General features: G+C 42.2%; 1 long non-coding RNA gene across 2 annotated transcripts; it reads left to right on the top strand.

Moving 5' to 3' along the window:
- The first annotated feature begins 201 nt into the window (after nucleotides 1-201).
- On the top strand, nucleotides 202-15,918 carry LOC146444140 (uncharacterized). 2 transcript variants are annotated; one of them, XR_014849297.1, is made up of 6 exons: nucleotides 202-354; nucleotides 744-820; nucleotides 6,664-6,877; nucleotides 7,005-7,197; nucleotides 10,701-10,847; nucleotides 14,073-15,918. It is a non-coding gene; the product is annotated as an uncharacterized LOC146444140 (long non-coding RNA). The 2 variants fall into 2 exon arrangements; XR_014849298.1 differs by lacking the exon at nucleotides 7,005-7,197.
- Nucleotides 15,919-23,226: the final 7,308 nt, after the last annotated feature.

Genomic DNA, 23,226 nt, shown 5'->3' with positions numbered 1-23,226 from the left:
CACCTGGGAGATGAAGTATTTCTATCCTTATAGCAGATTTGTGGCACTTGAACCTTGTTGGGAGGTGGAAAGTCATTCTGCTGAGTCACACAAGCTGCCAGGTCAGGTGGGTCTCATTAGCTCCAACCAATCAAGGTAAAAAGTCAAATGTTAAAAAGAGAGGGGGGGAAAAAGGAAATCAAAAAAAGGGGAGGTGGAAGGGTGAAAGAATTGTGGGTTATGTTTTGTTTCAGAGTCTTGCTCTTAGTGTAGTTGTTGAGGTATCTGAATAAATGACAGTTAAATGGGAATGAGACCTTCCAGCTGGACTCACCAAGCTGAATCTGGCAGGCCTTTCTTTACCTGTTTTGCAGGGTTTGTGTCCTGACTGGTCTACAAGAGCAGTCTGGGGTGGGTTGACCCTGGCTGGATGGCAAACACCCACCAAAGCCACTCTGTCACTCCCCTCCTCAGCTGGACAGGGGAGAGAAAATCTACTGAAAGGTTCAGGAGATGAGATAAGGACAGGGAGAAATCACTCACCAAATACCATCACAGGCAAAACAGACTCAGCTTGGTGATATTAACTGAATTTATTACCAACATACAGAGAGCAGGATAATGAGAAGTCAAATAAATCCTAAAAACACCTTCTTCTCACCCCTCCCTTTTTCCCAGCTCTCCCTCCTCCCCCCAGTGGCACAGGGAGACAGGAAATGGGGTTCACAGTCAGTTCATCACACGTTATTCCTGCCACTGCCCAGGGAGAGAGAGGAGTCCTTCCCCTGCTCCAGCGTGGGATCCCTCCCAAGGGAGACCGTTCTCCATGAATTTCTGCAATGTGAGTCCATCCCATGTGATGCTTGATGTTTTATTTCTTTTCTCTTTATTCCCTTTTTACATCCTTTCTATACATTTTTATGCCCTTTCCTTATACCTTTCACTCCCTGTACCTTAGCCCATGTCTGTAACTCTTGTACTTTGATATTTAGCCTAGTTCAGGGCTCTCTGGAGAGGGGAAGGTGAAATATCCCTGCTATCTCAGACCTAGAGGCTCCAGCCTTGGATGGGTCCTCCTCTCTGGAAAATGTTTTTGTAAACTAGACTGTAGCCTCACTTGGGGGGGATAATTAGAATAGGGGGACAATTACTTCATTTGTTAAGTTTCTTATTAGAGGATTTTAGGTATATATGCTAATTTGTGAGGTCCATAAAATTGTATATACATTGTACATGGGGTGTGCTCCTCTGTGTATTTCCACCTTTGACAAGGGTGCACCTAGAATCGTATTAAAACCAACGTAAAACCCTTTTCCCCCTATACTGCTGTGTCTGCCTCTTATTTTTACCAGCTTTTAAGGCATCACACGGGCAAATGTGATGTCTTAAAAAGCTCCCTACAACTTGGTCCGAGGTGGGTAGCTCTTCCATGGGGTGTAGTCCTTCTAGGACAGCTGGAGCTGCTGGGTGTGCTGTACTAGTGACCACTTGTCTTGGACATCTGCATCTTTGGTCCCTGTTTCTTGCTCAAAGACTATTTGGTGACTGGAAAAAGAAAGTGTTTTATCACCCAAACTGGTGAATGGGACAGCCTGGTAAACAGGCTGCATGGCCAGGGATTTCCCTTGCCTTTCTAGGAAGCAGAATGACTACAGTGAGTTTTTAAAGCTGTGTACTGAAGCCTGGTGATCTTTGGCTGATGGAAGGACCAATGGGAGAAGAGGTTTTGCTGTGTATCTGCATCCCTGATGCTCTTTTGCTCTCTTCTGTAGGGAAACTGAGGTATACAAGGCAAGAGGAACTTATTCCCTATGTCTAAAACACAGGGAGACGTGGGGATTTGGATCCTATCTCAAGATCTTTCATAAAAAACCTGTGATGTTTTAAATTTTGCCTGCATTTGTTGCTCTCTTAAGAAACCATGTGGAATGACAGCTAAGGCCTGAGCCAAGAGAGGGGAAATCTGAAAGTGAAGCATGTTGTGCTCTGCAGCAAAGATATTTTGAGGAAAAACACCAAGTAACCTGGGTTTGCTGTCAGTGAGTGTTTCCACTGAAAGTGAAGAGCAGGGGCTCTGAGCAGAGGCACACAAACGTGTGTTATTCCTTTAAAGATAAGCAGAAATGGACATTTTGGTGAAACAAATGTTACCAAGGCCAGATAATTTAATGTATGCTAAAAGGGAGAGTAATGAAATGGGAGAGTGGGTGTATGACTCTTACCACTGCCTTTGTGTAGAAGTGTGCAGTATGGCAGCCAGCATTTGTGCTCTGAAAATGTAATTACCATCTCAAGAAGCAAATCTGGATAACCAGCAAACACAGGCAGAATGGCAGGGCACAGTTCATGGCTGTTAGCTGCAGTGTGTGGATGCTAATGTTCTGGAATTTAAGTTTTTTTTTAAAAAGGAGAAGGGGAAAAAATCAACAAATAAACCCTGAAAGTCAAGAGCACTCATCATTCAAGGAAAAAAACAATAGTCTGCCTAGCAGGGACATTTAGACAGAAAGAGTGTGACACACAAAACTTATGCATTGCTGCAGGTTTCACTGCGGGGCCCTATGGCATTGATTTGATTAAACAAGAGCAGTAGGGGTATAGAGAACTGCTGCTTAAATTTTCAGTAAAATATCCTTGCCAGCCTTCATTGACATTAAAAAAAAAAGGACTGACTGGGTCCATATGACCTAATTCTATTCTTCCTTGCACCAGCAGACGAAGGAATTGCTTTCTGGAGGTTAATGGCTTTAGACTTGTATGTAAATGAGGGGAAAATCTGATCTTAAATCTCAAGGAAGCAAAAAGTAGTGACAGGATTTAGCACAGACCTCTTCCACAGGGGCTGGCAGGGAGGGATGGTGCAATTAGAGGAGCATTTAGCAGTGCCATTCATTCTGCAATTGTCCTCCCATTTCAGTGCTGGCAAGGGTGAGGATTTGAGGAGGAAGAAGGAGGTGGCAGAGCAGCCCTGGATGGGACTCTGCAATGGGCTGTCCCACAGCCCTCAAGGTGGTGTTGATGTTGTCCCTCGCAGACAGTGTTTGTCAGGCCAAGTTCCTTGGCTGTCTCCTGCTAACTCACCCTGGGGTGCCCCTGGGCTACTATCAGTGTCCTGAGGGCAACCTGAGAGAGCCTGGGCACCAGAGAGCTCCTCAAGCCTTGGGGACAGCTCTGGCTTTCTGAGACCACACAACCACACCCCACAGCGTGGTCAGTGGAGCAGGTGATTGTATAACCCTATTTCCCCATCGGTAGGACTCTTTAAAACCTTATCAAGGTGGAAGGGGACCAGGATGCTGACCAGGATCTTCTCTCATGGATGAATCCTGTGTTGGACCTGCACGAACATATCCAGATTTAGTTTCACCTCAGTGCTGATGAGGAAAAAGCAGCCTGGGCAGACAGGACCAGCTATGCTGCACATCCTCACCTTCAATTCCCCGAAGTTCCACATCTCAAATGTGCTTTTTGCTGCGTTCTTTTTGCCTGCTTGGGTCTTTCACTCTGTGCCACTTCTGAGTGGGCTCCAGAGTTCATTCCTACATGCAGAATCTTGCAGGCAGGGCAGGGTCTGGTGTCCAGCAAACCCTGCCTTGTGTTGTGCTGCACCTCCCTGTCACCTGGGTTAGCCTAAATACAAACCAGAGAGGCTGAACAGCTACTCTGAGGTTTTGAGTAGCTGTCAAATCAGGGAGAAGTGCAGTAATTTTCCTGTTCAAAGGGCAGAGAAAACAACAGCATGTTTGCTATGGATATCAGATATCTGAAAAACCACATGCAGCCCTGGTGTAGCTTTATGAGCTTCAGCAAAATTAGCCTGGGATTGATATCAGGCAGGAACCCAAAATTTTCAGGTGGGAGTTCTTAAGGCCACACCTGTTTGTCCCCTGTGGTGTGGATAATGGGTTTCTGATGTTTTGTCATCTGCAAGCTCAAAGATGGCTGGGGCTGGCATCCATCCATCCATTCTTTCCCTGGAAAAGAGGTACATGTCCTTGGGAGCCTGAGCCCCTGGGGTCTGTGTGGCTCAGGGGCAGGACGAGGGCAATGAGCCTGAAGTGTTTCTCCTCCAAGTGAGGACTGGGATGCACAGGTGAGACAGGACAGAGCAGAATGTGTTATTAAAGCCCTTGCTCTCAGCTGTGCTTTGTGGCTTCAGGGCCCCAAGAATGGCATTTTCCATATAAACTTTCATTCATTCTTCAGGAGAGAAATAAAAATATATTCTGGAATTGCCTACATGATCTTGGACTTTATTAACCTTAATCTGTTACTCCATTTGCTGTTTGCTGCCTCTCACCTCTTTTGTATGTTTTCCCTCTTGCTTCATTTCTTAATGAAATGTGATTTCCTCAGTTTTCTGGTTCCTTCGAATAATCATGACTTTTTTTAAAAGACTTGCTACTAATATACTTGTAAAATAACTTTAATCAATGCTACCTCTTGGGGAATTCCTAAGTAATTGCTGGAATGCAACTAATTATTGTGCTGTTACTTTACCATTCAGTCGTTACTCTTCTGTGTAGTCGTAACTTTTGCTAAATATTAGCTCTCTGATGAGCACCCCTTTTAGGCTGGGTTTTTTCTCAAGAAAGTGTGTAATTTACCTAATTAGTTCCATTCATCTGTTTAACTCCTTTGCTGCCATATTACCACTTTCGAGAACATTTGGCATTTCTAACTTAAAAGTCTGAGAGGAACTTCCTAAGGAAGAAGTTGGTGGCTTCAGCTTTGTGAGTATTTCCTTACTGAGGCAAAAATGGTACCCCTAAAGGATAAATTCCCAAAATATCAGTGGCTTCTGTTTCTCAGGAAGTTCAGAGAAGGGCAAGGGTGAATATTATTTTCTGAGTATTATTCAGAAAAGTTGGAGGTGGGTGGGCAGGTGTTGTGCGAATACTTTGTTTTTTTCCAAGCTGGTTAAATGCAGAATATTGCTGGTGTTGGTAGCTCTGTTTAAGCATAGTTTCTTTTTCCTCATATTTTTAGACTAATGGAACCATCAGCTCAGGTAAGGAGGGGCTTTGCTTTGAAAGATCATCTGGTCCAACCTTCCATGGGAGTGGGAGTCTAGATGAGATTATTTAAACCCTGCCCACATACATCTCTGGGGAGGTTGTTCCAGTAAATGATTGGATTCCGAATGCTGTAAAAAATATCTTTCTTATGCTGACCTGAAATCTCTTACATTGCAGCCTGTAGCTGTTGTCCCTTTTCTTCTCTAGATGGCTCCTTCTGAAAAGGGAGCTTCAGGCCTCTCTGTAGCTGCCCTTCAAGCAATGAAATACGGGGATAGGGTTCCTCTGAGACTTCTCCAGAGAGAAAAGCCCTGACTCTAGCAGACACAGAGGCAACAAATGTATTGAGACTTCTGCCTTGCCAGCATTATGATGTTTCCCTGCCCTGTTTAGCAATGGGCCTGTGTTTCCTTGTGCTTCCACTTACTGCCCATGGATCTGAAGATCTCTCTCTTTTTGAACTTGGCATCCTTGGCCAATTTCAGTTCTAGCTGAGCCTCAGCATTCCTGTCTGGGAAACCCCTGTAGTTTCTAAAGCAATTCCATTACAAGTGTATGTAACTGTTATCAATTGCAATGTGTCACCTTTTCCATTTCCAAATATTCTGTAAAATACATTTTTTCCCCACTGGACTAGCCTTGGCTTTTGCCTGTATTGCAGGGAGGAGATGTGTGCTTAGACACTTCACTTAGAGTAGTCTGTGGTAGTTCATTGTTGTTACTAGTGTAATAATTATATTAATAAAGCAAAGCTATTGCTAAGGTCTGCAATGCCAGCAGAAGCTTCTTCCAATTTATTTAACACTGGATACTGAGAGGTAATAAGAGCTTGAAGAAGTGCTCATAAAACACACTTTTCCCCCTAACCTGGTTAGAAAGGTTCTTATGAAATTATTGCAAGCACTGTATCTTATTCAGTTCCCGTAAAATAATAGATTCTCCTGCAATGTAGGAGTGTGGGGTTTTTTTTTCCCTTTATCAAGCTTTTGCTGACCTTTTTGGGATTATTTCCACCTTGGTTGCACATCAATGCACCTGAGCAGTAGCACAAAGTACACAATCCCCACGACTGGCCCATCCCAGTGAGTTTAGCACTAGCAGGGGCTGTTTGGGCTTGGCTGACCCAGGAAATCCCTGCTCTCCTATTCCATGCACTTCCCTACCTTGCCCTCCTGTCCTGCTTCGGTGGTGAGTGCCCACAGGCAAGGTGTGCAGACCCAAGGGGCAGGGACACCTGGGAATGTGCTGGCAATTCCATCACCCCAGCACTTCTTTGCCCAATGATTCTCAGGATTATATGAGGAAAAAACCTGACTGGCATTGTCTCTCCATATTTGGGGACAAGGGGGAGAAAAATGCTACTGGTTACGTTTGCAGAATTAGGGGAGGGGAGACATTTGTCCTCCTGTGGGATCTTATGGGTATTAATAGCAAAAAATAGGAGAAAATTGAAGTATTGATGGAATTTCTCATGCACCTGGCATTTTTTGTAGTGCTGTGAGAAACTCTAGGTGGCTTAGTTGTCATCTGTCTATGATCTATTGTAAAAAGTCCATTCTCAATCTCCGCTTAATGAAGAGACAGGCATCATGAGAGCAGTTTGTAACAAATTTATTAGCCAGTCATATGCATTTAATTAATGTATAGCTCTGTATTCTACTTGCAGGCAAAATTAATAAGGAACAGAAACAGATGGATGCTGTTATCTCACCGAAAATGAAGACACACTTAATTTTCTCTGCTGATGATGTAATTCCAGACTGATCTGCTGCCAGAGGTTCTGGTGGTAAATTTGCCTGCTGAATTTTTCAAGGTGTAAAGAGCATTTGGATCAAGCCTGACTAGGAGTGGTGGCACTTCTTTCATTCCCTGGCTGAAGAGTAAGTAGCTACAGGTGGCCTTTTGCTGTTAGAAGGGTAGAAAATATAACTTCATAATGCTGAATCCTCCTGGAACTGCACACTGTGGGCAACATAATCCCTGAGAATGCATTTGTGTTTTCTTTAGCCTTGAAGTCACCAATCATCTGTGGTTTTCTCTGTGACCTGCGTGTTAAGATGTTAAAACAGAAAGGCCAAGGCTCTGCAATTATAATAATACAAAGCCAGAACACAACCCAAGAATGTCAGGGTTTTTTACAGTGTCTATCTAAGGAAGAAATGTCCCAAATTGTAGATGGCACACCACACCAGCAGAACAAGTAAGTCACTTTGAGAAGAGCTGAGCAGATACTCTATTTCTTTCCAGCCTTTCCACCACCTCTCCCCAACAAAAAACAAGACAAAAGAAAACGAAACCAAACAACAGCAACAACAAAACAAAAAAGTCAAAAAAACCCAAAACAAATCTCAAACAAACAAAAAACCCAAACCAAACAAAAAAAAACAAACAAAAAAGGCAAAGAAAAAAAGGACAAGTACTAAGTGGTCAGGACTGTCAAAAGATTGTTACGTACATAAAACCTATTTTCATTTAACAACTTCTCTTTTCTTTACAATCAAACTCAAAATAATTTTTAAACCGGAAGACTTAAGAAAGCTAGTTTCTTGCTTTCCATAGACAATATTTGTCATAGTCTGACAGTTTACAAACTGTGTGTGCTTGGGTGAAAAGGCTTTTTTTCTGGCAGAAAATTTCTGACCTGTTCAATTTTTAGTTAAGTGGCTCCAGCATGTGGCTCCAGCTATATTTAGTTTTTCTGTCAGGTGCTACTCCTAATGAAGCTGTGCAGTGGGCTATTCAGCCATGAGCCAGACAATAAAAACAGGAAGGAAGCACCAAACAACAGGAATTGGAACAATGAGATGTAAACAAGGGGAAAGGGCAAAATCAGTGGACCTGGGAATACTGCTAGGCACACTGCCACCATTAAAATACAAAAGAAAGCATATGGTGAGCTGTGACAAAATATTCTGTATAATCAGATAATTCAGCAAGATTTAGTGGGTTGCTTTATGGCTGAAGCATGGAATAGAGCAATAATTATTAGTCTGTCACTTCCATTGACTTTGACTACATAGGACAATTGCTGCTTGATCTACTCTACAAATCCAGCCTGGTCACATTCTCACTTAAACTGTGCTAATTCAGGCTGTCAGAAGCTCAGATTAATTGGTCCTAGGGATGCCCTGCCATGTCTGCTTTCCTCTGACAATGTCTCCTCTGCTTAGAGCTGGGAGACAGGTCTGGGAACTGCAGTGATGCCTCAGCTCTGCTCCGGGAGCCTAAAGAGCAAAGGAAGCCTTGGATGACTAAACAAATGCAACATTCCCCTCCCTGGGGTGACCCAGATCCATCCTCACGCTGGAAAGGCCTTGGCTCTTGTGAGGAGGTGACAGTTACCTCCATATTTTTCACTGGAATCAACATCTCCAGCGTTGTGGTCATTCTTGGATGTAGCTTTGGATGTCTCATAACCCTCTGGTTGTGTCCGAGGAAGATTCTTTGTCTGAGTCACTGATCAAAAGGTTTTTGCTCTTTTTCTTCACCATTTCACAGGTTTTCCTAGATGCCCTTTTGTTGATTTCCACCACACCTTGCCTATAAAACCTCAAAAATTCCTCCTCTCCCCTTCTTTTCTTCCTGCCCCCTCTTGCCTATTTTCTTCTCCCACTTTTTCTAGGAGCACACTGTGTTCTGCGTGGATTTAAAGCCCTGGTATGAGATTTCATGCTTCAGGTTCATTACTGCTTACTCATGAGCCAGGCAACAGCTGAGTAATTCACCTTTACAGAGCTCCTGACACCCAGGGAGACCAAGAGACTGGGTTTGAGAATGGCATCACCATCAAGGTGACTTCTGAGGCACCAGAGCACTAAATCTGTTTTACTGGCTGCGCTGAGGGCTAGTGCATGCAGTTTTTTTTGTTTGAGTGGGTCTTGTGTGGTTTTTTTGGGTTTTGTTTATTTGAGGTTTTGATTTTGTATTGGGGTTTGTTTTATTTTTGTTTGGCTTTTTTTCTTTTTTTTGGGGGGGACGTTTTGTTTGTTTATTTTATAATTTTTTTAATGCAGGCTTCCTGCTGCAGTACCAAACATTGACTCTTGTCTCAGTTTTTCCTTTTTCAAGTGCCTCCCAAACAGGGTAAGTCTCACAGCCAAAACACTGTGAGAGTTAACAGCACTGTGAGGATTTTATCCTACAGTTTAAAAAGGAATGGTGTTTGATATAAAGCAAAAAATATTTCCTTAACTTTCCTCTGTGGAAAAACACAAAAAAGTTGTTCTGGATGTATGGCCTGAGACAAAGGTGGAGTAATTCATTCACCTGCCTTGGCTTCAGGGTGCACAGTGATTCTGTAGCCAGACAGGCATTTTTCTTGCTTGGAGTATCCCAGCCACACAAATAAACATGATTTTCTGCCTAAAAACTGAGAAGTAAATGAAAGGTGCTGAGAGGAAAAGCAGCAGGGTTTAGTGGCTGGGCAGCTCAGTCTGTCTCCTTTTCTTATTCCCTTTATTGGTCATGTGCATCTTCAGTAAGTCTCTCCTGCTCTCTGTATCAGTTTTCTTTTCCACTGTCCTATTGCTCCATCTCTGACCCACGAAATCTTTGCTTTTCTCTGTGTTCTGAGTGCAACAGGCTACACTGAGCCAACAAGAGATATGCATGCAGGGCACTCAGAGGTGTGTGCTTGCCAAGGGGGTTTAGCTGGCACGTCCCTCTGTGCTTGCAGCCAGCTGTGAGGGTGCTCACTTGCAGATGTGAAGACAAAACATTGACCTCTGTCAACAGCCATTTTCCCCAAGCACTGGGAATGTCAGATTCTCAAAAGCAGCAAGAAATTTCCCTGTAAAATTGCTGAGCTCTCTGCATGTAGCAGAAAAGAGCTTACGTCTTGAAATCTTACTGTATTTTGTGTATTTTGTGGGTGTTTTGAATATCCTGGCTGCCCCTCTCCCCTTGGTGCTTACTGTGCTGCACACATCAGCAGGAATCTCCTGCTCCTTAGGGGATGCTGCTCAATCTCTGGGCTATAAATCCCTGTGTGCCATGCAAATAACAAGGAATCGTCAGATAATCTCTCATGGAGCTAATGGTGCTTCAAATGGCTGTACAGATTATAGTTCTTAGCAATGCTGAGGTTTTGCTATCCTAAGTATCACCTGCTAATGGTCCCTCCCGTTCACACACTGCTGATCACAAAGTGGGCCATAGTTTTCACTTGCAGAGCTGTAATTTAATGGCATTAGAACTGTAAGGAAAGCTTGGTCATATATAAAGTGAAATACCCTTTTCAGCTTCTTTACTGCTCCTCTTCCTTCAAGAGGAAGTATTCAATATAAATTTGGGATAAATGGGAACTTTGTCAGGCCGATCGTGGTTTTTCTTTCTGAGGAAGGATGGGCGGATTTGCCCTCAGCAGTCCTCTCCCACTATGTGCTCAATAACAGTCTGAAATAGGTTTAATATAATTGACTTAGCATTGTGGGAGGATACTTTGCCAAGTAGTGGGAACTGGCTTGTGCCAGCTTAAAAGGTCATTGCTGTGTGAGAGTGTCCCTTCACGCATTATCTGCAAACACGGCCTTTGATCCAGTGTAATTGATTTTAAAGCCTGATAGCTTGCCAAATTGATTTATAATATGAATTACTGATGGGAAAGATTCTTGAATTCAAGTGTAAGTGGCAAAACTTCATCAACCCAACCGACCTTTGTTTGCAGTCTCTGCCTTCCTCGTGTTTAATTAATGCTTTCCACAGGAACTGGTGGAAACCCTAGAGGGCAATTGTAGAAAATAAAGGCACAAGTGGGCACTTTGCCTACTACATCCCTTATAAGAGAAGACAATGTGATGAAAAGCCACTTTAATTAACAGCAGTTATGGGTCTGTTTCTGATCTCATACAGGTAATTCTTTTGTGTGACTTTATGTATTCAGTTCATTTATTCCTGAATTACATCCTTTTCACTGCAGTCAAAATTATTTCTAATGTTCTGGTGATACAGAGAATTTTTGAATAGGAAACTACCTAAAAGCATGCAGTAATTTGACAAAGGAAGAAAGCCCACTACAAAAAAAGAGCAGCTTCTTGGAGACTAGAATACAAAGAAGTGATAGAACTGTTGCTGGTGTGAGAGTGCAATAAGAATGAAGTCTAGGCAAATGCATGGGGTTGGCTGGTGCTTGCAGGAAGGTCATCCGGTTTGTAAGGATCAAGTGAGGCTGGAAAAAAGTCTGCAGCAGTGGAGAAAATCATTTCATTCTCCACATAGGGCAGCAAATACAAAAAGGGAAGATTTTGCCTTATCTGAATTGCAATAAACCCTGATATGTGGTAGAATGCCATGCCCTGAGATAATTTTCCTGTGATGGAACAAATCCTTTTTTGTGTGCTTGCCTCTGCATCCTCAGGCTATTGCCCAACAGGGTGGTGAGCACATTTGCCCTGCTTGTAGTTCTGCCCCTGAACTTTGAGGGTGAGGGTGACAGGCAACTGCAGATGAACTGCTCCAGCAAGTGAGAAAGCAGAGCTGTAACAGCAGAGGGGGACTTCAATGGTCTGCTTTGAAGCTCAGTGCCTTGTCTGCATTGTTGCTCATTATTTCCTTCCCACGAACTGCAATATGCTCAGAGAACCCTTCCAAAAATGGGTCATGCAGGAAGGGCACTGTTTGCTGCTCTGTGTAGGTCAGTTATTTAATTCTGAAAGGCGTTGAGCAGCATGAAACTGTGAGAATTATAAGGAAATGGAGCAATCAAGCAAAAACTTGGGCCCATTTACTTTTGTCATCTTCTATTAGTGTCCTTATTAGTGGTGAGTGCTGCATGAGCCTCTTGCTGTCAAAGCCTGAAAGTGACCCTTTTGGGTCACTTCAGCAGTCAAAGGACTGGATTGGTCAAAATCAGAAATATCTTTAAAGTATCATCATCAGCATTGAAAATTGCTCCAGCAGTGATGTATGGAGTGGAATGTCACTAATTACTAAGCCTTAATTTCCATTTTTTTTTAGTGAAAATAATGATAAAATAAATCTTTATCTGTCAGTGTGATGCATGTACCTGTTGTTTCATCTCATGTCTCAGTAAGGGGGAGGAAAACCTTCAGATGCAAGCTGTTTTCAGTGCCTGATGGTTCTTGGTCTGGATTGCCAGAGGGCAGAGAATTTGGTGTCACGAAGACAAGTTGAAGAGAAAGGAATAATAAAAAAATAGGTAGTTTGCTCTGATAAACTGAGACACATGATCTCTTGTATACCAAAAGTTTTTATGCAGGCTGTAATTCAAAGCCACCATCAGATTATTGACAGACTCAGGGACCTGGTAGATAAGGAAATTGGAAAGAAATCAAATGTTTCACAGGAAATCTTCTCGAAGCAGGTGCCTCACTTCTTTCCTGTACAGCATGATTTCCATTTTGATGCTCTCAGCTAACCACATGTCATCTATTGCAAGAAACTTTTGTGACATTCAGAGCAGTCAGGCACATTTGTCTCCAAGCATTTAGCCTGGTTCTGGACTTTAACCACTGATTCAGAAATGTTGTGTATTAAAAACTGTCATGTAAGCCCTGAAATCCTCATCTGAGATCTTCTAGGAAGTAAAAAATATGTAACAAAGGCTATCTGCTGGAGCCAAGATATGTGCCTCCAGCCAAGAAGGTGGCACAGATGTGTCATTTGAAAAAAGAGGGAAGCTCCTGATGTACTTTGAAGATCTGTGCTAGGGTTTGCCCTCTGAGAGCCATTGAATCTCTGTCCTGTTGCTTCCCATTCTGTTAAAGTCACCAGAATTCAGAATTTTCCCTCCCTGTTGCCCAGCCCAAAGTATTTTGTACAAAATATGTTGTACAAATGCCCAAAGTATTTTTAACAAAGTCTATTGTACAAATGCCACCAACAAAGAATGCGTTGACCAACTTCACCATTCACTGGAGCTGTAGAGAGCAATAATCATCTTTTCTAAAGCAATACACAGTTAAGAGAACTCTGCTGCCATACTTCCACTGTTGTGAAAGACACAGAGAAGTGTTGTATCAGTTTCCCCCTATTTATCAAGTTATCTGGTCCTCTTTAGAAGTAGTAACTGTCTGCCATAAGGACAGTTTTCCTTGCTTTCTTAGGTCTGTAATTCAAATGACAATAATTTTTAGTTTAAATTTTTTTTTCTTCATGAAGTTGACTATACAAAACTGTGATTTTGAACTATCTTTTAACGTTTTAAGCTTTACTTGAAAAAAAACCAAAAAACTTTTTTTTTCTTTTAAGCTAACCAGGTTTGGTTAGCTCTGAAAGGACAGAGGGAGACAGAGCTATTAAGAATTGTTCAACAAAATTACCAAAGCAGGACTACTACCCTGGCTGAGACAAGTCAACATTTCCATAAAGATCCAAATGCAATGAAGTTTTCATGTCCTGTTTCAATGCTCTCCCACTGTTCTCTGCCACATGTTTCCAGACCAGCAGCAGCATTCATGGTCTGCTGTTGTTAAGTGGAATCAACTCAGCCTAAATTACACTGCTTCTAACTCCTGCTTGTTCCACTCTTACTGATATACTGCTCTCAGGATGACTATTCCTATTTTTCTCACTTAATTACAAAAATTAATGCTCCCAAATGCTTCAGGGAGAAAAACACCACTTTCCAAGAAGCTCCAGAAAGGGCAAAAATAGTCCCTCATTTAGAAGTACAAGAGTTGATTAGAAGTGATAAATTATTAGGTCCAAACAGATATTTATTTGCATCTATATTCTGAAACAGAACCATTTATACTGAGCCAGCCAATATGTTATAGAGGTTGGAAAAACAGGCATTTATAACCCTGTCACAGGACACACAAATGAACCGATAAAACTCCAAGGTATCTGGGGATGAAGAAACATTAAACAGGTTTTTCCTGGGGCTGCCCCTTGTGGCTCTGTGTTCAGCTTCTCTGAGCAGCTGAAGCATCTTGGGGGCTGCTGTGATGTGTCCTGGCAAGTGGCAGCAGCCAGCATTTGTGACCTTGGGACGAGGGAGGTGGTCAGGGCTGACTGATTGTGTGCTCTGGAAAGCAGCAGCTCTGGTGCTGGACATCACACAAGCCTTCCAAAGCAAGAATAATTTTTGTTTTCTTTTTGTCCCCTCTGCACAAGATTTGCTTTGAAGTGCCTTCTGCTTAAATGACGATTTGCACAGGAGGGAACACTGGTTTTGTTGTGGGCCCAGACTCTTTTTCTTCCTCTGGATGGATCTGGATCTGATGATGTCTGTGTTGTTGATGAAGTCTATAAGAAATTGGATGTAGCCTTTTCTATCTTGCAGTGGGTGCCTGGCAGAAGTATTGTACTTGTGAATTGTATGGACTCAGCGCAGCACAAAGGAGCCACACACCAGCCTGGACACACTTCCAGCCCAGCAGGCAACAACAATACATTTGCTGTGCTTCATCTATCCTTTGATTTCAAAGTGATTGACAGCTTGTAGCTGCCATCTGTCAGTGGAAAATCCAGTTATTACAAGAAAGCAATTTACTCACGGAATTTGAAAGGAGATTCTACCCTACTGCCTTCATTGTTAAGATGCAAAACACTGACACGATAAAAAAGTGTGGTAGCCATCAATTTAGGATTTTCTTTTGTATGCCTTGATGGGATCATGCATCTGCCCCAGGCACTTGGATAGAACAGTTTGAAAAATGCTGCTGTGAGGTGTTAGTAGGTGGGGCTTCATCTAATTTTTGAGGCATAACATGAGTGAAATTCCCTTTTAAAACAAAATGTGCATTTGGGAATGGTCACAGAAAAGTCCATATTGTGACTGATGGCATAAATTTTCTTCCCATCCATTCCCAATCAAGATGAAGATAGATTTGTAACACTTGGAAAATATCCTTCTCTAAAAAGCCTTTTTTAACTCTGAGTGGATATGAGCCTATACAGAGTTCCAATTACTTCCTCTTCAAAGTGGCCACCAATTTTAGGAAGACTTACTGAAGTACTGATGCTTTATCAAACCTGGGACTCAAGGAATCCCTAGAACATCTTTGGAATGCTGAGAGGTCAGAAGGTGGGCTCTGAATCTGGACAATGCGTGTTTCTGTGAGCACTGGCCAAGAAAAAAAAAAAGTAGGAATTGTGCAGTGAAAGCATAAACCATCTACAATCCGTTTTCAACTGCCCAGGGATCATGGAGAGAGGGGGAAGAGCTAACCTGGAAAAGACAGGATCAGATAAAAATGACAGAGTTGAGTTAGACCAAAGTCATCATCTAGTGTGTGTCCTTTTGTTGAGAGCATCCTGGGAAGAGCAGAGGAAGCTTCAAACAGTGACAGGCAGAGCAGAGCCTGTGGGAAGGGAAGAGCTGCTGCCAGGATGTTGGGAACTGCTTATCCAGCCCCTGAGAGCTCAGCCACTGACCAGCACTGCTGGCTTTTCTTAGCAGAAGCAGCATTTCAGAGCAAGATTAGACACACAGGGCTAGGAGTGTCGCAGCTGAATGGTTCTGTCGAAAATTACTGGTTTGTCAAAACCAACACACTTCATGGAGACTTGTCAGTTCAGAGGAAGTTTTTGGGAACTGTTATGAAAAAACTTTGAAGAAAGGATCAGGCAATTTGATTCAATTCTTCAATATGGAATGTTTCAACTGTTCTGTTTCAAAATAAGTTGGTTTTTTTTTTTAAATAGTCTATGGTATATGTTAGACCGAAAAGTTTTAAATCAACAAAATATCTATGAATGATTAATTCAAGCTTTTTGCTTGGGGTGGTAGCCTTTATATTCTTTTCCTTTTTATATAATTGTATTCCGAAATAAAATATTTTAAAATTCTGTGTGGAGAGAGGGGAGCCCAACCAACATACATTTCTTGTTTTGCTCCACATTACATATTTGTCACAGACTTTGCAAATGGCTCTTCACCTGCAATGATTTCCACCCAAATATACAGCTTGTAGACACTTGAGAAGATGCAAGCAGATTTGGTGATAGTCAGTGCTCTTTTTCTGTCAGTAAATGTTCCAGTCTGAAACAGAACAAGTTTAGTGTCTAAATCCCATGTTGTTATTACAAAGTTTGGATGCAGAATCAATGAATGCTCATCTGGGTGCTCCCTTACTAACCTGGAGACAGCTGAAATGCCTTACCAGAGCCACAATTTTTAATTCCAGAAGAAAGTAACAGTAAAAAAGTAAAAGTTAAACTGGAGTGTAAAGGAAGAGCTCTTGAAGTTAGACCACCAAAACTGCTCACTGCTTTGCAGATACAGGTCAAGGAGTGGGAATTTCTTTCTGGCTGGGAGCAGAAGTCAGATCAGCACATAATAATGCCTTCACAGAATGTAAATCTCTCTGGTACCCTGTGTGTGTTTTACAAGCAGGGAAACAATTCTAAGAATATGCTGACCTCATCAATTTAGGCGTATGAAGAGTCAATCCAATTTTAGGGCTGTGCATTCCCAGGGGGTGCAGGAAATTGTATTAACTTTCTACAAAAGCTGTCTCAGGAGTTGTAGTAATAGCCAAAACCTTTTACTTGGCATGATGCCACCCCAATTAACAAGAAAAGGCATTGGGAAGAAGCTCTGCAGAAAATAAAACCAGGCATGAAAACTGGCAGTGTGGCAAGGGGAAAGATGCAGGACTACACACGATGCCTTAGAATTCCCTCTACCTCCAAAAAACCATCTGTGCCTGAACTTGGCACAACAGAAGGAGGATTCTCACAAGTGAAATCCTGGTCCATTAGGAAATTCTGGCAGGTGGAAGTCATACAGTAAGTGCAAACACCTGGGATAACATTTGCTGTGCTGCTGTTGGCTTCATCCTGTGCTAGCAGGACACAAAAATACAGGCAAATCACCTGCTCTCTGCCATGGGATTGCTCTGCACAGATAATCAAACCCCTTTAATTCCCTAAGCAATTCCCACAGCCAGAGTTCCCGTGGGGCTGGGATCAACCACCACACAACAAAATATTCAGCATCACTGACACCAGGGTAATGTGGGACTTGCAGTCTCACCCTGCTGCTGTGCCCTGCAACACTGCAGAAATGTCACAGCTGTCTTACCTCAGTGGAACAAACTGCTGGGTTAAATGTTTCACAATGGGGTGGAGTTCGTTGCAAGAAAATACACTTCAGCTGAGCTGTAAAGTGGGAGAAGCTGTAGATTCCACCTGCTGAAAGTTCTGGCTGGAGAGCCTTTTAATGTAACAAAAAAATGAGCTGCTTCTGTCTTTTTTTTTGTTTGTTTTCAAAGTGAAAAATATTTTCAGCTTTACTTTGAACAATATTTTAAGTAGTAGTTGCAAAAGATAGTTTTTTCTTTTTCACTTTATGAAATGGCAGGATATGACATAATTGATATTTATATTTTCAGTAGTAAAACCAAATTTCCTTTCTAGATTGCTGGAAGTTTTTAAGATATTTTTCATTTTATATTTGAGAAGAGGCTGTGGGGGTTTTTGGAGGAGGGGGAAGAAAATTTGAAAGAAAAAACATAAAACCTTTTGATCCTGACCTCATACATTCTGTTCCAATTTCTCAATTATTCATCTACACATTTTGCCATCCTACTAGACAGGAGGAATAAGAAAGATGAACTGCCAATAACCTCAGTATTTACATGGGCCCATATTTTAATGCTTTGTTTCATTTTGTGACATGAAATCTTGTGAAATTTTTGTTTTCCCTGTCTCAGAGGTTAATTTTTTCTGTGATCATCATAGCTCAGGAGCAATACCTTTCATGCCATGCCATCAGTGAAGATCCAGAGCATTTGGCTTTGCCAATGCTGGGCTTCAAGTTTCTTCTCCAGGCAGTTGGGAAGACTGACAAAAATAGAAGAAACATACCCTGGAAAAAATGGAAGAAAACAGCAGCAAAAGTTGGACTGACATGTGGAAAAGTTGGTGCCTTCTGTGTAACCAGAGAAAGTATGTCCTGTGTTTGCAGAACCTCTTTAAGAAGTGAGAAAAGGAACTGAGTTGGCAAGGAAGACTAATTGAATTTAGTAGGAAAACAAGAGTAAGGAATGTGCACACTGTTGCACAAGTAAGTTTGAATGCAATTCATAATATGAATTACTGCTCAAATACAGCTGGGTGTATTGGTAACGAGCATAACCAAACCCAAAGCTATTAAAGCAAGTGGAGCAAACCAGCTGAGATGCTGAGCCCTGATCATTCAAGCAAACAGACCTCTGGGGAGGGCTGGGAAGGGAATTGACTTTGGGGTCAAAACAGGAACTGAGCTGTGAGATCAAGAACTTTTTACAACAGTATGGCTGGAGAAAAAAAAGGGATTTCCAGTCTCTGACACTTCTGAGTCATCTGGGCTTTGTTCAAATGTAGGGACACCACTGGAGTTACAAAATGCTCCAGTGCTCAAGCAGTTGTGTTTGCTGCGGTCCTACTCTGTTGAGTGTTGCATGCCTTAATTTGTTTCCATTTTTACTAATGAAAATAAACAGAAATGAGAGAACTCCAGGGAGGGTAGAAAGCAACAGCATTTACGTTTCAAAGCTCTGCAGCCCTGCTCTCTAGCGTGCAGTTGCAGTGCAAGACGATGTTCATGCCTTGTTAAATAAAAAACAAAGAGTGAAAGAAGAAAACAGAGCTGTTTTACCAGAAAGCACAGATTCCATCTCCTATTCACCACTTTACAGATTCTTTGCAGTCTCTGGCCTGAGGCTACGAGAACATGCATATCTGAATTTTAAATGCGGTAGCTGAAACCTTTCTTTCCACCTTGAAAACACTGACAAAAGCATCACAAAATTCAGCCTGAAGTTGAAAGGTATGGGAAGCTCCCTGCGAGTTACAGTGTGCTGCCTGTCTAACAAACAAAAGAGCCACTGAGCTTGCTTTTCTACTCCTCTGTCTCCAGAAGAGAATCAGAAAAATTCTCCTACATCTCCAGAAGAGAATCAGAGCTTGAGACCAGGGAGTTATTATGGAGGCCCTCAAGTTGTTGAATAGGAGCAATCCAGTGCATTCAGCTGGCATCCTCCATCAGCTCTTCCAATTAGGCCCTGAAAACAGATCATTGTGAAACCTCCATCTCTGTTCTTGCTGCCAAGAACCTCAAGAGAAGTGACAATTCAAGGCCTTTTTTGTAATCAGCACAGGGACTGCTTCTTGGTTTGCAGGCAAGTGATGCTGTATGATTTTTTGCCTTTTTTATTTTATATATTTGTAGCATTCCAAGTACTTTTCCCTAGCCTTTTCCCCAGCCTTTTCCCCAGCTAGGAAGACCAAACACATTCCAGAGCTCCAAGCTCTGGGGGGCACAAGGCCCCTCCCCTATCTTGGTTCTTCCTGGGAACCAAGGTTGAGAAAAAAGCCTCCAAGACACACTGTCATCAACAAGTACAGCCAGAACCAAGGGTGGGGAGCTCCAGAGCAAGAGCTTGACCTGGGGAGAATTTCATCACCACTTGTCCTCATAATTGGTGCTTTTTAACAACTATAGGTATTTCCTAAAACCCGTAAAACTGTATTCACCCCTGTGGGGGTTGGGCTTTTGTGGATATTCTTCCATAACTGCCCCTGGAGCTCCAAAAAAGATCCACTTTTTAATTACCTCCTGAACTAAAATTATCTCCAGTTTCCTTTCTAGGCTGAAAAAGGCAACACAAGAGTCCCTCCTCAGGACTTGGGGGAGCCTGGAAGGTGTGAGCAAAGCACAATCCCTGTTCAGCAGCCTGGATAAAGCCATGTGTGCCTTCCCTGGTGGATGTCACAGCCCAGCAGAGGCTCAGGAATTCATCCCTGGACAAGCAGCACGTGTGGTTCAGCGTGGAGCCACCTGTCACCCTTCCCCAAGTTGTGACCTCGTTGGATTTACCGCCTAAGCCAAACGGAGCCTGGTTTATATTTGGCTCGGAAACCTCTTTAGAGAATTCAGAATAATTCAGGATGCAGCAGTTTGGATTCCATAGTGAACATAATTTCCCCCCTAGTTTTGGATTAATGAAATGTTTCAGCATGGAGTTAGGAAGATACTGGTGGGAGCTGTCCTTCTCCCCTTTCTGGGAAAATCTACATAAAGCTTGCTCAAGGGAGAGTTGCACTGCAGGACTTTTAATGAATGCTTCAAAACAGACACTTTTGAATGTAATTGCCATTCTTCAAAACACAAGGCCATTCTTCAAAACACAAGGAAAAGCACAAACTGACTGCTCCACTCCCTGACTGCAAGTTACAGCACAACCAGCACAGTGAGGCTCTCCATCTTTGCTCTGTGTTCAGCCTGAGAAACACATTCTCTGTTTCAGTGAACCCTCAAGTTTTCCCTGTCTGTCTCAGTCCATTCTTTTAATACCTTGTACTTTGATGGGAAAAAGGAGGTAGAAGTGAGGCGAGCTGACCTCTATCATTCTGTGATTCTATGATTTTTATCTACTAGCATTCCTTCCACGTTCTCTCCTTCATGCTCTTTCTTCTCCTTCCCTGCTCAGTTTCCTTCTGCACACAGCACTGACATTATAGATAAGGTAACTCTTCATCTCAGCAGCAGAGTCAGTTCTTCAGAAGTCTTCAGGCTCACCTTCTGCTTCCTGTTCTTCCATAGCTCCTGGACTGACATAATGACTGCACCAGTGCATCTCAGAGCAGCCTCTGGCCACAAACCTCCTCATGTTCCACTTCTGCTGCTGAATTCCAGGGATTTAATAACTACCTCAGCTTTCTGGATGAACAGCTGCTCTTCATGACAGCCTTTAAATCTGTTCTGCATACAGTGAAGTGAATAGCTGTCCATAATAACAAGGGGTGTGGTACCCCACCCAAATAATGGGATTTCACTGTGTATCAGTCAGGTACTTGAGTCTTTCCTACCTTGCCTCTTTTATTTCATGCAAACTGAGTGAAGCCCCCATCTGAGGAGATAAAACCACCTCGGAATTGTCATTTCCATGGCTTGGAGCTGTAAGGGGAGAGGGTGAGTCAGTCAGGATTTGGATCTCACGGAGCTGGCAATGTGTCCACCAGGACCTTCTGAGAGAGTCAAAAGGGCTTAGGACAAGGCCCTAAGACTGGCACCTGTTGGAGCATCCTGGGTCACAGTGACAAACCACAGGGAACCAAAAATGCTTTAACCTTGAAGGTCTAATGTGATCACACAACTTTCCCCCATACAACAGGGAACTGAAGCAGAACCCATGTTCTGTTGCTTTTGGTGCGAAGAACACTCTATTCTGTTCTTTTAGGCAGACAGATTCCCTTTTTCTTTCTTTTCATAGCATGCTGCCTCATGCACTGTGCAACAAATGAAGGTGTGTCAGATAGGAGACAGTGAGAGACAGAAAAATTGAATTTTAATGCTTCCTCCTGTTTTGCAAAACTGGTTTCTGTGAAAAATCAGAAATCCTGAAGTGATCTACAACAAAGTTAGCCAAGAAACCATCACATGGCCACTGACACCCAGTTGTGCTAGCAGAGAGCTGATATTCTACAGACTAGAATGGTTATTCTTATCTCAAGCTAATGCAAATCTCATTTAAATACGCAAACAGACTGGGGGAAAAGAGAAGTACTTCAAGGATTTCAAAAACCTGAAGTCTCTCAGCCTACTCCTTGGTAATTTTCTTTTTCTTTGGATCTAAAGTTTAGCATCCAATTTAACCAATACTGAGAAATAATAGGAGACTTTCATATATATTGTTCATCATCAGAAAAAAGCTGGCCTGTCTGGAAATCTAAAACCATATCCTCAGTGGGAGAAAATGGACACAGAAAAAAGCAGCTGGGCATGAACTTCACAGCAGTGAAATTTTTTACTCCAATCCAGTGATCCATAGAGAAAGTTGCTCAGTGTACACAAGGCTGCAATATTTGAAGTGCTGAGAATCTGAAGCTGACCTTTAATGTTATTCAGCAATTTGGTAATGACTCCTCTGGACTTCAGGAACTCTTTGGAAGATGAAACCTCTAAAACCACTAGAAGAGTTTGGCATGAATTTTTGAGAAATTAATATTTTGCAGATTATAAACAGTTTTAAACTTTACATTCCTGATGGATGATATTTATTATATATATACATATATGTATGTATACTCACATATACGTATACATACAGACATACAAATTAGTACAGCTTAATAAGCTCCAGGAACCATTAATATATTCACAGGTGTACTTTTGTTTTGCATCCTGAAATTTACCTAAGCAGGTGAAACAATTCATAACTCAGAAAGTATTTAACCACTAATCATTTCACTCAAGTTTTGGGTTTGATTCAAATAAGGGAGGAAAACAGTCCCCAAACCAGCTACTTCCCTGTTTTTGTATTTCTTTTACGCAGATATTTCACTCCACCGGTTTTATGACAAGTTCTGTTATGGCAAAACGTTTAAAACAAATTTATTAACCCTTTAAACTGAATGGGAGGGGAGAGATAATGGTTGGAAAATTAATGCATTAATCACAACATATAACCCATTATCACACAGTGCCAGTTTTTTTCCCCACAGTAACACTACAACCCACAGTGAGAATAACTTGGAGTGACAGAGATGATCAGAGTGTACAAAACTGTTTCATCCTTTGAAATCTGCAGGAGAGAGATCCTACTGACACACCATGTCATGAATAATGACTATTTTTATGCCATGGAAAGCCAGTGATTGGAGATATGACCTCTATCATGAAAACACCTGTCTGGGTAAATAATTCCACTCCATTATAAAGAAAGAAGAAAGTGATGAGGCATTTCAATCAATTTTTAATTGTACCCACAAAAATGGGTGTCTGTCATGGTGATGTGAGGGGAAGGACAAAGATCATCCTATCAAGTTTGTTCATTGGAGAAAAAATATGCTTTTAAGTGGTGCTCCATCATTTCTTGCTGAGCCAGCCTGCCTTGGTGGATGACTGAGTGCTGACTTTTGGAGGGGGAGCAGCTCATTATGGGCTGGCCCAGCTCCCTCAGTGAGCACTGAAAGGCTTCTCACCAAGGTTCACGAAGAACCAGAATCCCTCAGTCTTAAATCCAAATCCAAGTGCTTAAGTGTGCTTGAAATTATAATTGTGCTCCCCTAGTATTCAATTGAACCTCTGCATATCTTTTGTGTCCTTTTGTGAGTTTTTTACAGTTTTGTTTACTTATGGTGGTGCAAACCAAATTTCAACCTTTGCAGAGTATGTGTCTGCTGCAGTCAGGGACCCTGAACTGCCTCTGTCAGCCAGGAAGGGAAACAGGCATTTCTATATGGAACAATTCCTCTGACCAGTTTTAGACATCTGATTTAGTCTAAGACAATTCTCATGTGAGAAGCAGACATTTCTCCCCACTGAAACCACTAAGAA

The sequence above is a fragment of the Lichenostomus cassidix genome, chromosome 1 (genome assembly GCF_008360975.1).
Source record: "Lichenostomus cassidix isolate B80296 chromosome 1, HeHo_3.0, whole genome shotgun sequence".
In the NCBI taxonomy this organism is placed as follows: domain Eukaryota; kingdom Metazoa; phylum Chordata; class Aves; order Passeriformes; family Meliphagidae; genus Lichenostomus; species Lichenostomus cassidix.
The sequence above is the reverse complement of the archived record's forward strand: the minus strand, read 5'-3'. Positions and strand labels throughout refer to the sequence as shown.